The sequence below is a fragment of the Lynx rufus genome, unplaced genomic scaffold (genome assembly GCF_022079265.1).
Source record: "Lynx rufus isolate CCGP_SWC_20201006 ecotype Redwood Valley unplaced genomic scaffold, mLynRuf1.p SCAF_9, whole genome shotgun sequence".
Taxonomy (NCBI): Eukaryota; Metazoa; Chordata; class Mammalia; order Carnivora; family Felidae; genus Lynx; species Lynx rufus.
Genome location: NW_025814897.1, coordinates 34,350,953 through 34,362,002, shown reverse-complemented (window position 1 = coordinate 34,362,002; position 11,050 = coordinate 34,350,953).

The window sequence follows — 11,050 nt, the reverse complement described above, 5'->3', positions numbered from 1 at the left end:
ATTATTTAACTCGGGTATTGATGTGAGGTTTAAAAACATAGATTGGTGGTAGTAGCTATCTATAATGATTTTTTTTTTATTTAAAGCCCTTACAGTGTTTCCATTGGGGATTTCTTGGCATCAGTTGTTACCACCATTTACAGAATTATCCCATTAAACTTCTGTTCTGATTCTTTCAAACATTAATTTCTCACCTCTGACTATTTTGTAGGCAATTTTAGCTGCATGTCTTAGTCAAGACTGCCATAACAAAGTAACACAGACTGGGTGGCTTAAACAACATAAATGTATTTTCTCATGATTCTGGAGCCTAAAAGTATAAGATCAAGGTATCAACAGGGTTGATTTCTTCTGAAGTCCCTCTCTCTGGTTCGTGGATGACTATCTTCTCCCTGTGTCTTCCATCATCTTTCTTCTGTACTTGTTAGTTTTGTAATCTACTTGATTTACAAGGACGTCACTTACATTGGATTAGGACCCATTCTAATGACCTTATTTTAACTTAATTATCTCTTCAAAACCCTACTTCCAAATAGTCATGTTCTGACGTACTAGGAGTTGGGACTCAACATATGAATTTTGTGGGGGTACAAGTCAGCTCATTACACTGGATATCCATTTAGCAGATCACAATTAGTAGACTCCAAACCCCTCCAAAATCTGCTCCTCTCCTCATAACAATGTTTATCAAAGTCCATTTACAAATTTTGGAATACTTATGATGATCTTTGATGTTTCTTTCTCTTGTACACTTATATCTATCCAATTGCAATGCCTTCTTGATTTATAGCCATATTATTTTTCATTGTCTTCATCTTCAGGATGATATTTACTTCACTCTTAGAAGCTGTTGCTGCTTCTTATACAGTTTCATATCTTTTTTCTCTGTCTCTAGTCTCTATTACTCGGTCCTATTTATACACTGCTTCCCAGGTAAGTATCTTAAAACACCCTACCTCTGTCAAACATCTTCCATTTTTAAATATAATGTATATCCCTATAGATGAAGACCTCTGTCCCATCACTTCCTTATCACTCCACCTTACATTTTCCTGCAATAATATTGGTCATTAACAATGATAAATTGGGAATAGAAGTAGGCAAGATAATAACTCTCCTGGAGGGCAGCTACTCTTGTCAACACTAATCCCCTCAAACACCTGCCTGAACCACCTTACTGCCTAGTAGGAGGAAGTTGTGCAGCTTCCTCCTTTTTTCATTGATATAAGAATGTGACCTACCTTTTTTCATTGATATAAGAATAATACTACCAAAATTTCACAGTTCTTATAACATTATGTATTTTAACCAGTCTGGACAGCATATGGCAGATGATAAAACTAGAAATCATAATAGTAAGTAATATAAAATTTTAGCCCAGTACTTTTATTACTCTACCCCCTCCTTTTCCACCTGCCAGCTTCTAAGGGTAGGAAGGTTTTTGTTTTCTGAGATGTAACCTCTGCAGGAAAACTGAATCTCAGGGATGTGGTAGCATTTTTACTTTTACAAATTTATGTATTAATTATGTGTACAGCTGTGAAAACAAAGTAAAGAGGAGGGGGGGAATGTCCTTTAAATGACAACAACCCTAGGGAAAATTATAAGCTCATGGTTGGTAAATAAATTATGTTTATATATTTGTATGTTCATATCAGTTTTGTTACAATTTTCAAGCTGGCACTTGGGGGTTCACAGCTTTCATTTTATTACAGTCACATTATATGTAAAAGTATAAAATCCAGGCAAAAGAAAGTCCCAAGTGATATACTAAAACAGTATTCTGAAACAATAAAAAACTTTTGTCTGCTTTGCTTTTCGATAGAAAATAAACTTAAAAAAATTTAGAAGCTGTTTAAAATGGATACAATTCAATTAAAATCTATTTTAAGTTTCATGAATATGTTTCATCCTTAGAAAAGTACTAAGCAAGAATGTTATGTAAATAGGAAAGAAATGTTTTTATGTTCTCTAAATTCCCAGGTTAGGAGAATACACATATTCATATAGCAGTGAAACACTTCACAGTTCACCTGAGAACAAAATTTTAAAAATGGGAATTCTATTTTTACTTTTAATAATTTTTATATTTTCATTATCATAGCTATTTGGATGAGACAGATGGCCTAACTGAATAATTAGTGCCTAAAAAAAATGAAAAAAAGCACCTTCCCTACCATTTACCAAAATATTTAAACATATCTGACACAAACACACAAGGAGATTATTAGGGCAATTGGGTTTTTGTTCTGTTTTGTTTTGCTTTCTATTCCATATTCTTTCTCCATTATTGTGTGTCCTGTCCTATCTCTGTGTTCTGGCAGGCTGAGGCTTTGGGCTGGACCAATGACCTTTCTTTCTTTCTTTCTTTCTTTCTTTCTTTCTTTCTTTCTCTTTCTTTCTTTCTTTTAACATTTATCTATTATTGAGAGACAGAGAGACACAGAGCATGAGCAGGGGAGTGGTAGAGAGAAGGGGAGAGATACAGTTCCAAGCAGGCTCCAGGCACTGAGCTGTCAGCACAGAGCCTGACATGGGGCTCGAGCTCACAAACTGCAAGATCATGATCTGAGCCGATGTCGTCCCCCCACCCAACTGAGCCACCCAGGCGCCCCACCAATTACCTTTCTTTTCCTCCAGCTTGTATCTGGATTGAAACTATCAGAGACACAGATAGAAGAACAAAGGAACAGTGACATTAGATTATTAGTTTCCTGGTGTCTTCTCAGTCAGATTGTTGCCTGTATTCTCTATCAAAGGTAGAAAGTTACTCCATCAGGTAACTCTTCACGCAGCTGCATCTTCCAGCACAGTAACCTGGTAGGTAAAAAGTAAATGACTCTCCACTATTGCTATCTGTAAATTATTGAACTATTGCTTTAAAGTTTTCCTAAACCTTGATAACACTTTGGCAAATTGTCCGATTACTTAAAAATAATAGAAATCCATTCCGATTTAATTGTTAATTGTCCTATCTGATCCTGTACAAACCCTGATACAGTTTATAATAACAAAACTTTGGAAATAACTGAATCTGCTATCAATTGGATATCAATAGACAAAATATGATAAAATCACATGAATAATATATAGCCATGTAGAATACCTATAACATTAAAATGAATAAAGCTGATCTATATAGATCAGCATGGATGAATCACAACCTCATAATGTGGAAGACAGTAGTAAATTTCAGAGTGTTGTATAGATGATAATATTTATATAACTTGAATAAACACAAGAAAACTGATACCACATGGTCAACTCCTGGTAGTAGATATCTTGGAAAGGGAATAGCATGTGGTTGACAAAGGAGAATATAGATCAATTTTACTTGTAGAATTATACAAAAAGAAAAATGTTGCAATAGCAAGAAAATTGAAACATAAAAGCAATAGCAAGTATTTTTTTCTGGTGGTGAGAAAAGGAGTGTTTCTCCTATTATTCTTTGTACTTTTCTGTTTTAAAATTTCTGAGAAATAATCTGTTTTGAATATGCTCACATCATAGTAGCAAGAACATAAAAGCTGCTCAATAAATTGTAACTATTTTTATTTTAAAACAACTATTGTATCAGTATTTTCTGTACATTTTGTAACTTCTTGGTTGTACTCATTATTTGTATTACTTATACATTTAATGTTAGTCCTCATATAGTTATTATTCAAAGGACATCATTCAATATCCATAACTCTAGTTCCTATCCCCCTATGTACTTGAGACAGCCTCTCTGTATTTCCTCTCCTTGACCTACTTTAATGGTAAGAATTTAGAGGTCTCTGATAGAGTTGTTTTTAATTTTTAATTATTTTTTAAGGTTTAGTGTTGGCCATGTCTGTAAATGTAAAATTCTTGTTCTCAAAGATTTGGTGTCTTTTACTTGCCTACTTAGTGTTCCTGAAAATGTGTGGCCTTATATTGTCAGAATCATAGATAAATAGATAGGAATATAGGTATATAAACGAGTTACAGTGATTAAGAGCATGGATCTGTAGTCGTATATAACAAAATTGCAATGTATAAGGTACTGGGAATATATATAAATTATCCAGACTTATAAATATTATATAATTATAATCATAATAATATCTACCACAGTTTGAACTCTTACTTGTGCCAGGTGTATGCTAAGCACAACTGATATATTTTGTTAATGGTCATCTGTACAAACCATATGTAGGTACCAGCTCTATGGACTTCTAAATGGAACTGAGTTTCTCCAGAGACATAATATTATTTTTTATAACATTTTATGAACTTAAATATGAATATTTATAGTTTAAAATAATTGTAATTAAAAGAATATTTAAAAGAATATTAACTTCTTGAAGTTTAATATGTGGTTTTAATGCATTTCCCTACTTTTAAAATAAAACAAATTTTCTCAACATTTCAGAGATCTGCATATCATACATAGCCCTATTCCATAAGCATGCACCACAATGAGTTTGACATTAAAATATTTTTGAATGAGAATTATAAATATTTCCATACATAAAAACATATATAGCTATACATAAAATTATGTATTCACCTCCAAAAGTGCCCATATCTCACTGAATCTCCAAACACCACTTCTAGAAAAGACTTTCTCCAGAAATAAAGAGTAGGGGATAGTATTGTATATTGCTCTTGTCCATTACTCCCAGATGAAATGTGAGCCATTGCTCATTTTGCCACGAGTTCCAGTTAAGAACTTCTGAACACATCTGAGAAGGAACTGAACTTTTTTTTTTCTTTTTGTCCTTTTTTTAGATGTCTCACAATTGGCAAGATATTAGTTTCTTATATTACATTTAGATTGCACTGTCATTGAGATCTGGGAAAAGTTGAAGAAGGAAAGTAGGAAAGGTTCAGGAAGGAGAGGAAAAGGCCAGATTCTGCCCTATATCACTGTGTAACTCATAATTAAGAAAAGATTCTTAAGTCTAATAATTAATGTGCTTTAAGTAATTGATTCTTCCCTATCTATAGTAGTTCAAATGGGCAAACTTGATATTATTAACATTAGAATTCAGACTTTTAAGATATTTTCAATCACAGTTTCTTATTGATATTGTGAAAAATATTCAAAAATATGTCTAAAATATTAGGACAAAAAGTAGTTAAAATTTGCCACTTATAACCATTTTACTTGATCAATTCAACTAAATTTGTTCAACAAATCATTAAACATTCACTAATATAACAACTTAGCAAAGCACTGCAAGTTATGGATACATTAGTGTAGTTCCCTATTTTAACAAGATTATTATTGTAAGATGTTCATTTTTTTGATGATAGTAGAGAAAAGAGACTAAAGGAAATTATATAATATGATTCCTTTTAAAGCACTTAGTTTCTTTCATCTAACAATAAATGGACAATTGTACATCCTTAGATCTTTAAATGTAATATCCTGATTTGCAGTTTAAATATATTTTAGGAAGTTTGTACCAGAAACTTTGACATTACAAAGAAATAAAATAACAAAGAAAAATTTTGAGATAAAAGCATATGGATTTCTGAGACTATACTACACTTTGATTTTACATGCTATAAAGTGTGCTAATGAAAGAATCAGTTAAATATGTTATCTATTCCTTGATTTGATTGTTAACTCAAAAATGGTTAAATAACAACAGAACAAAAGTTTGCAGAACAAGGCCAAGTCACTAGTACAGTTAATTTGTTTTTGTGGAGTCCATTTCTCAGTATTGATTTTTGATCTGGGCAATACTTTGCCAGGGGATGGAGTTATTTGTATTTGAAAGCATTTGCCCTGTTTTATTTCATTGGGAAGCTCACGTCTATGTAAAATCACTGCCTGAAAGAAAAATTGGAAAAGCATGTTCAAGAGTAAATACGCTTGATAGCAAAGTGGACTATTACCAATTTTGTATCTACCTTAATATTCATATGTAATTAAATTTGTATCCCACTCTTATTATCAGTTGATTGTGGAAAACTCATTCTACTGACACTTTGCATGCATCTTCATCAAGAAAGACAAGTTTCTTTATTGTGATTGTCTTGGTATACTATATCACAGTATGGAATGCAAGAATCAACCAAAAGGTAGAATGCAAAAATTCAAAGTAGTATTTTTTAATGTCTGTCAGTATATTCAATACATCTGCTCAGCTATATGCCTACTTGACTATTCAATATGATTGCAGTTTAGGATATAAATTTCTCATGCAATTAATTGCTTATATATGTCCCTTCACTAGTATCCTGAGAGCTTTTGAAGAATACTGTATCTTATTTGTCTCTGAATTCTGATCTTATTGTCCATCACATAATAGGTACTTAAAACACATTTGTTGAATAAACAAATGAGCCAATGAAAAACATTAACATTTTTATTGAACTAAGTAACTCCCAGAAAGTAATTTGACAAAGACTGAGCAAAAGAATGTATTTTTAAAAAGTTTTTATTTACATTTTAGTTAGTTCATATACAGTGTTATTAGTTTTGGGTGTACAATTTAGGGATTCAACACTTCCATACATTACCAGTGCTCATCACAACAATGTACTCTTTAGTCTACATCACCTATTTAACCCATTCCCCCTACCCACCTCCTCTCTGGTAACCACCAGTTTGTACTCCAAAGTTAAGAGTATGTCTCTTGGTTTGCCTCTCTCTCTCTTCCTCCCGCCTTTGCTCATTCGTTTTGTTTTCTAAATTCTACATATGAGTGAAATCATAATGGTATTTATCTTTTTCCAACTAAATAATTTTACTTAGCATAATACTTTCTAGTTCCATACATGTCATTGAAAATGACAAGATTTCATTCATTTTTTATGGCTAAGTAATATCCCATGGTGTTTGTGTGTGTGTGTGTATATATACATATACATGTGTATATATACATGTGTATATACACATATATATATATATCCCATGGTGTTTGCATATATATATATATATATATATATATATATATACATATATACACACACACACACATATATATATATATATATATTTATATATATATAACATCTTTATCCATTCATCAATTGATGGGCACTTTATCCATTCATCACTTGATGGGTTGTTTCCATAAGTTGGCTATTGTAGAAAATGCCACTAGAATTATTGGGCTGCATTTATCCCATTGAATTAGTATTTTTGTAGTCTTTCTTTTCTTTCTTTCTTTTTTTAAAATTTATATCCAAGTTAGTTAGCATATAGTGCAATAATGATTTCAGGAGTAGAATCCAGTGATTCATCTTCTATATATAACACCCAGTGATCATCCCAACAAGTGCCCCTTAATGCCCCTAATCCATTCAGCATATGCCCCCCCAAAACCCATACAGCAACTTTCAGTTTGTTCTCTATATTTCAGAGTCTCATATGTTCCATTTTCCTTGTTTTTACATTATTTTTGCTTCCCTTCCCTTATGTTCATCTGTTTTGTATCTTAAATTCCACATATGAGTAAAGTCATATTTGTCTTTCTCTAATTTCGCTTTGCACAATACACTCTAGTTCCATCCATGTTGTTGCAAATGGCAAGATTTCATTTTTTTGATTGCCAAGTAATACTCCATTGTGTATGTGTGTGTGTGTGTGTGTGTGTGTGTGTGTGTGTGTATATATATATATATATGCCACATCTTCTTTATCCATTCATCAGTTGATGGACATTGGGCTCTTTCCAGACTTTGGCTATTGTTGATAGTGTTTCTATAAACATAGGGGTGAATGCGCCCCAGCAAAACAGCACACCTTTATTCTTTGGATAAATACCTAGTAGTGCAATTGTTGTGTCATAGGGTAGTTCTATTTTTATTTACTTATTCTTTTTGAGGAATCTTCATACTGTTTTCCAGAGTGGCTGCACCAGTTTGCATTCCCACCAGCAATGCAAAAGGGTTCCTCTTTCTATGCATCCTTGCCAACATCCATCGTTACCTGAGTTGTAAACATTAGCTATTTTGACTGGTGTGAGGTGGTATCTCATTGTGGTTTTTTTGATTTGTATTTCCCTGATGATGAGTGACGTTGAGCATTTTTTCATGTGTCTGTTAGCCATCTGGATGTCTTCTTTGGAAAAGTGTTTACTCATGTCTTTTGCCCATTTCTTCACTACATTATTTATTTTGGGGGTGTTGAATTTGATAACCTCTTTACAGATTCTGAGTACTAACCCTTTATCTGATATGTCATTTGCAAATATCTTCTCCCATTCTGTTGGATGTCTTTTAGTTTTGCTGATTGTTTTCTTTGGTATATTTTGTCAAATGCTTTCTCTACTTCTATTGAGAGAATCACGTGGTTCTTTTCTTTTATTAATGTCATATATCACATTGATTGATTTGCAGATATTGAATCTGCTCTGCATCCCATGTATAAATCCCACTTAATCGGGTGAATAATTCTTTTAATGTATTGTTGAATAAGGTTGGCTAGTATCTTGAGGAGAATTTTTGCATCCATGTTCATCAGGGAAATTAATTGTAGTTCTCCTTTTTAGTGGGATCTTTGTCTCGTGGAATAAAGGTAATGCTAGACTCACAGAATGAGTTTGGAAGTTTTCCTTCCATTTCTATTTTTTGGAAAAGCTTCAAAAGAATAAGTATTAACTCTTCTTTAATGTTTGGTAGAATTCCCTTGCAAAGCCATCTGGCTCTGGACTCTTGTTTTTTGAGAGATTTTTGATTACTAATTCAATTTCTTTACTGGTTATGAGTCTGTTCAAATCTCCTATTTCTTCCTGTTTCAGTTTTGGTAGTTTATATGTTTCTAGGAATTTGTCCATTTCTTCCAGATTACCCATTTTATTGATGTATAATTGCTCATAAAATTCTCTTGTGATTGTATTTCTGCTCTGTTGGTTGTGATCTCTTCTCTTTCATTCTTGGTTTTATTTATTTGGGTCCTTCCCTTTTTTTTTTCTTTTTGATCAAACTGGCTAGGGGTTTATCAATTTTGGTAATTCAAAGAACCAGCTCCTGTTTCATTGATTGTCTCAATGTTTTTATGATTTTGATACATTGATTTATGCTCTAATCTTTATTATTCAACATCCTTTGCTGGTTTGGGGTTATATTTGCTGTTCTTTTTCTAGCTTTTTAAGGTGTAATGTTAGGCTGTGTACATAAGACCTTTCTTCCTTCTTTAGGAAGGCATGGATTGCTATATACTTCCCTCTTATGACCACATTTGCTGCATCCCAGAGGTTTTGGGCTCTCATATTATCATTTTCATTGGCTTCCATGTACTTTTTAATTTCTTCTTTAAACCATTCATTCTTTATTAGGAAGTTCTTTAATCTCCAAGTATTTGTTGTCTTTCCAAATTTTTTCCTGTGGTTGATTTCAAGTTGCATATCATGGTGGTCTGAAAATATGCACGGTATGATCTCAAACTTTTTGTACTTGTTGAGGACTAATTTGATTCCCAGTATGTAGTCTTTCTGAAGAATGTTCTATGTGCACTTGAGAAGAATGTGTATTCCACTGCTTTAGGATGAAATGTTCTGGGTATATCTGTTAGTCTATCCAGTCCAGTGTGTCATTCAAAGCCATTTTTTCCTTGTTGATTTTCTGATTAGATGATCTGTCCATTGTTGTAAGTGGGGTGTTGAAGTCCCCTACTATTATGGTAGTATTATAAATGAGTTTCATTATGTTTGTAATTAATTAATTAATTTATTTATTTGTGTGTGCCACGTTGGGAGCATAAATGTTGATAATTGTTAGATATTCTTGGTGGATAGACCCTTTAATTATGACATAATGCCCTGATTCATCTCCTGTTACATCTTTACTTTAAAATCTAGATAATCCGATATATGTATGGCTACTCTGGCTTTCTTTTGGCGACCATTAACATGATAGATGGTTCTCCATCTCCTTACTTTCAATCTGAAGGTGTCTGTAAATCTAAAATGGGTCTCTTGTAAACAGTACATAGATGGATCTTGTTTTCTTATCTATTCTGTTACCCTATATCTTTTGATTGGAGCATTTAGTTCATTGACATTTAGAATGAGTACTGACAGATATGAATTTATTGTAATTGTGTTGCCTGTAGAGTTGGAGTTTCTGGTGGTGTTCTCTGGTCCTTTCTAGTCCTTGTTGCTTTTGGTTTTTTTGTTTTGTTTCTTCTTTTCTCTCCTCTGAAAGTCCCCCTTAAAATTTCTTGCATGGTTGGTTTAGTGGTCATGAGCTCCCTTAATTTTTGTTTGTCTGGGAAACTTTTAATCTCTCCTTCTATTTTGAATGACAGTCTTGCTCAATAAAGAATTCTTGGCTACATATTTTTCTGATTCAGCACATTGAATATATCCTGCCTCTTCTTTCTGGCCTGCCAAGTTTCTGTGGATAGGTCTGCTGTGAACCTGGTCTGTTGACTTGGAGGTTAAGGACTTTTTTCCCTTGTTGCATTCATGATTCTTTCCTTGCCTGAGTATTTTGTGAATTTGACTATGATATGCCTTGTTGATGGTGGGTTTTTGTTGAATATAATGGGAGTCCTTTGTGCCTCCTGGATTTTGATGTCTGTATCTTTCCCCAGGTTAGGAAAGTTTTCCAATATCATTTGCTCACATAACCTTTCTACCCATTTTTCCTCTCTCTTCCTCTTCTGGGACACCTATGATTCAGAAATTATTCCTTTTTAGTGGGTCACTGAGCTGTCAAATTGTTATATCATGTTCTTTTGCCTTAGGTTTCCTCTTTTTTTCTGCTTCATTATTTTCCATAATTCGGTCTTCTATATCGCTGATTCGCTGCTCTGCTTCATCCATCATTGCTTCTGTGGCTGCCATTCAAGATTGCATCTAAGTTATACCATTTTTAATTTTGTCCTGACTAGATTTTACTTCTTTTATCTCTGCAGAAAGGTATTCTATGCTTCTTTAAAACCCAGCTAGTATTCTTATTATCTTAGTCCTAAATTCTAGTTCTGACATCTTGCTTCTATCTGTGTTAAGATCCTTGCTGTCATTTCTTTCTTTTTGGGGTGAATTCCCTTGTTTGTTCATTTTGGAAGAAGAAAAAGAATTAATAAAATTAAAAAAAAATAAAAATTAAAAACAGCACAAAA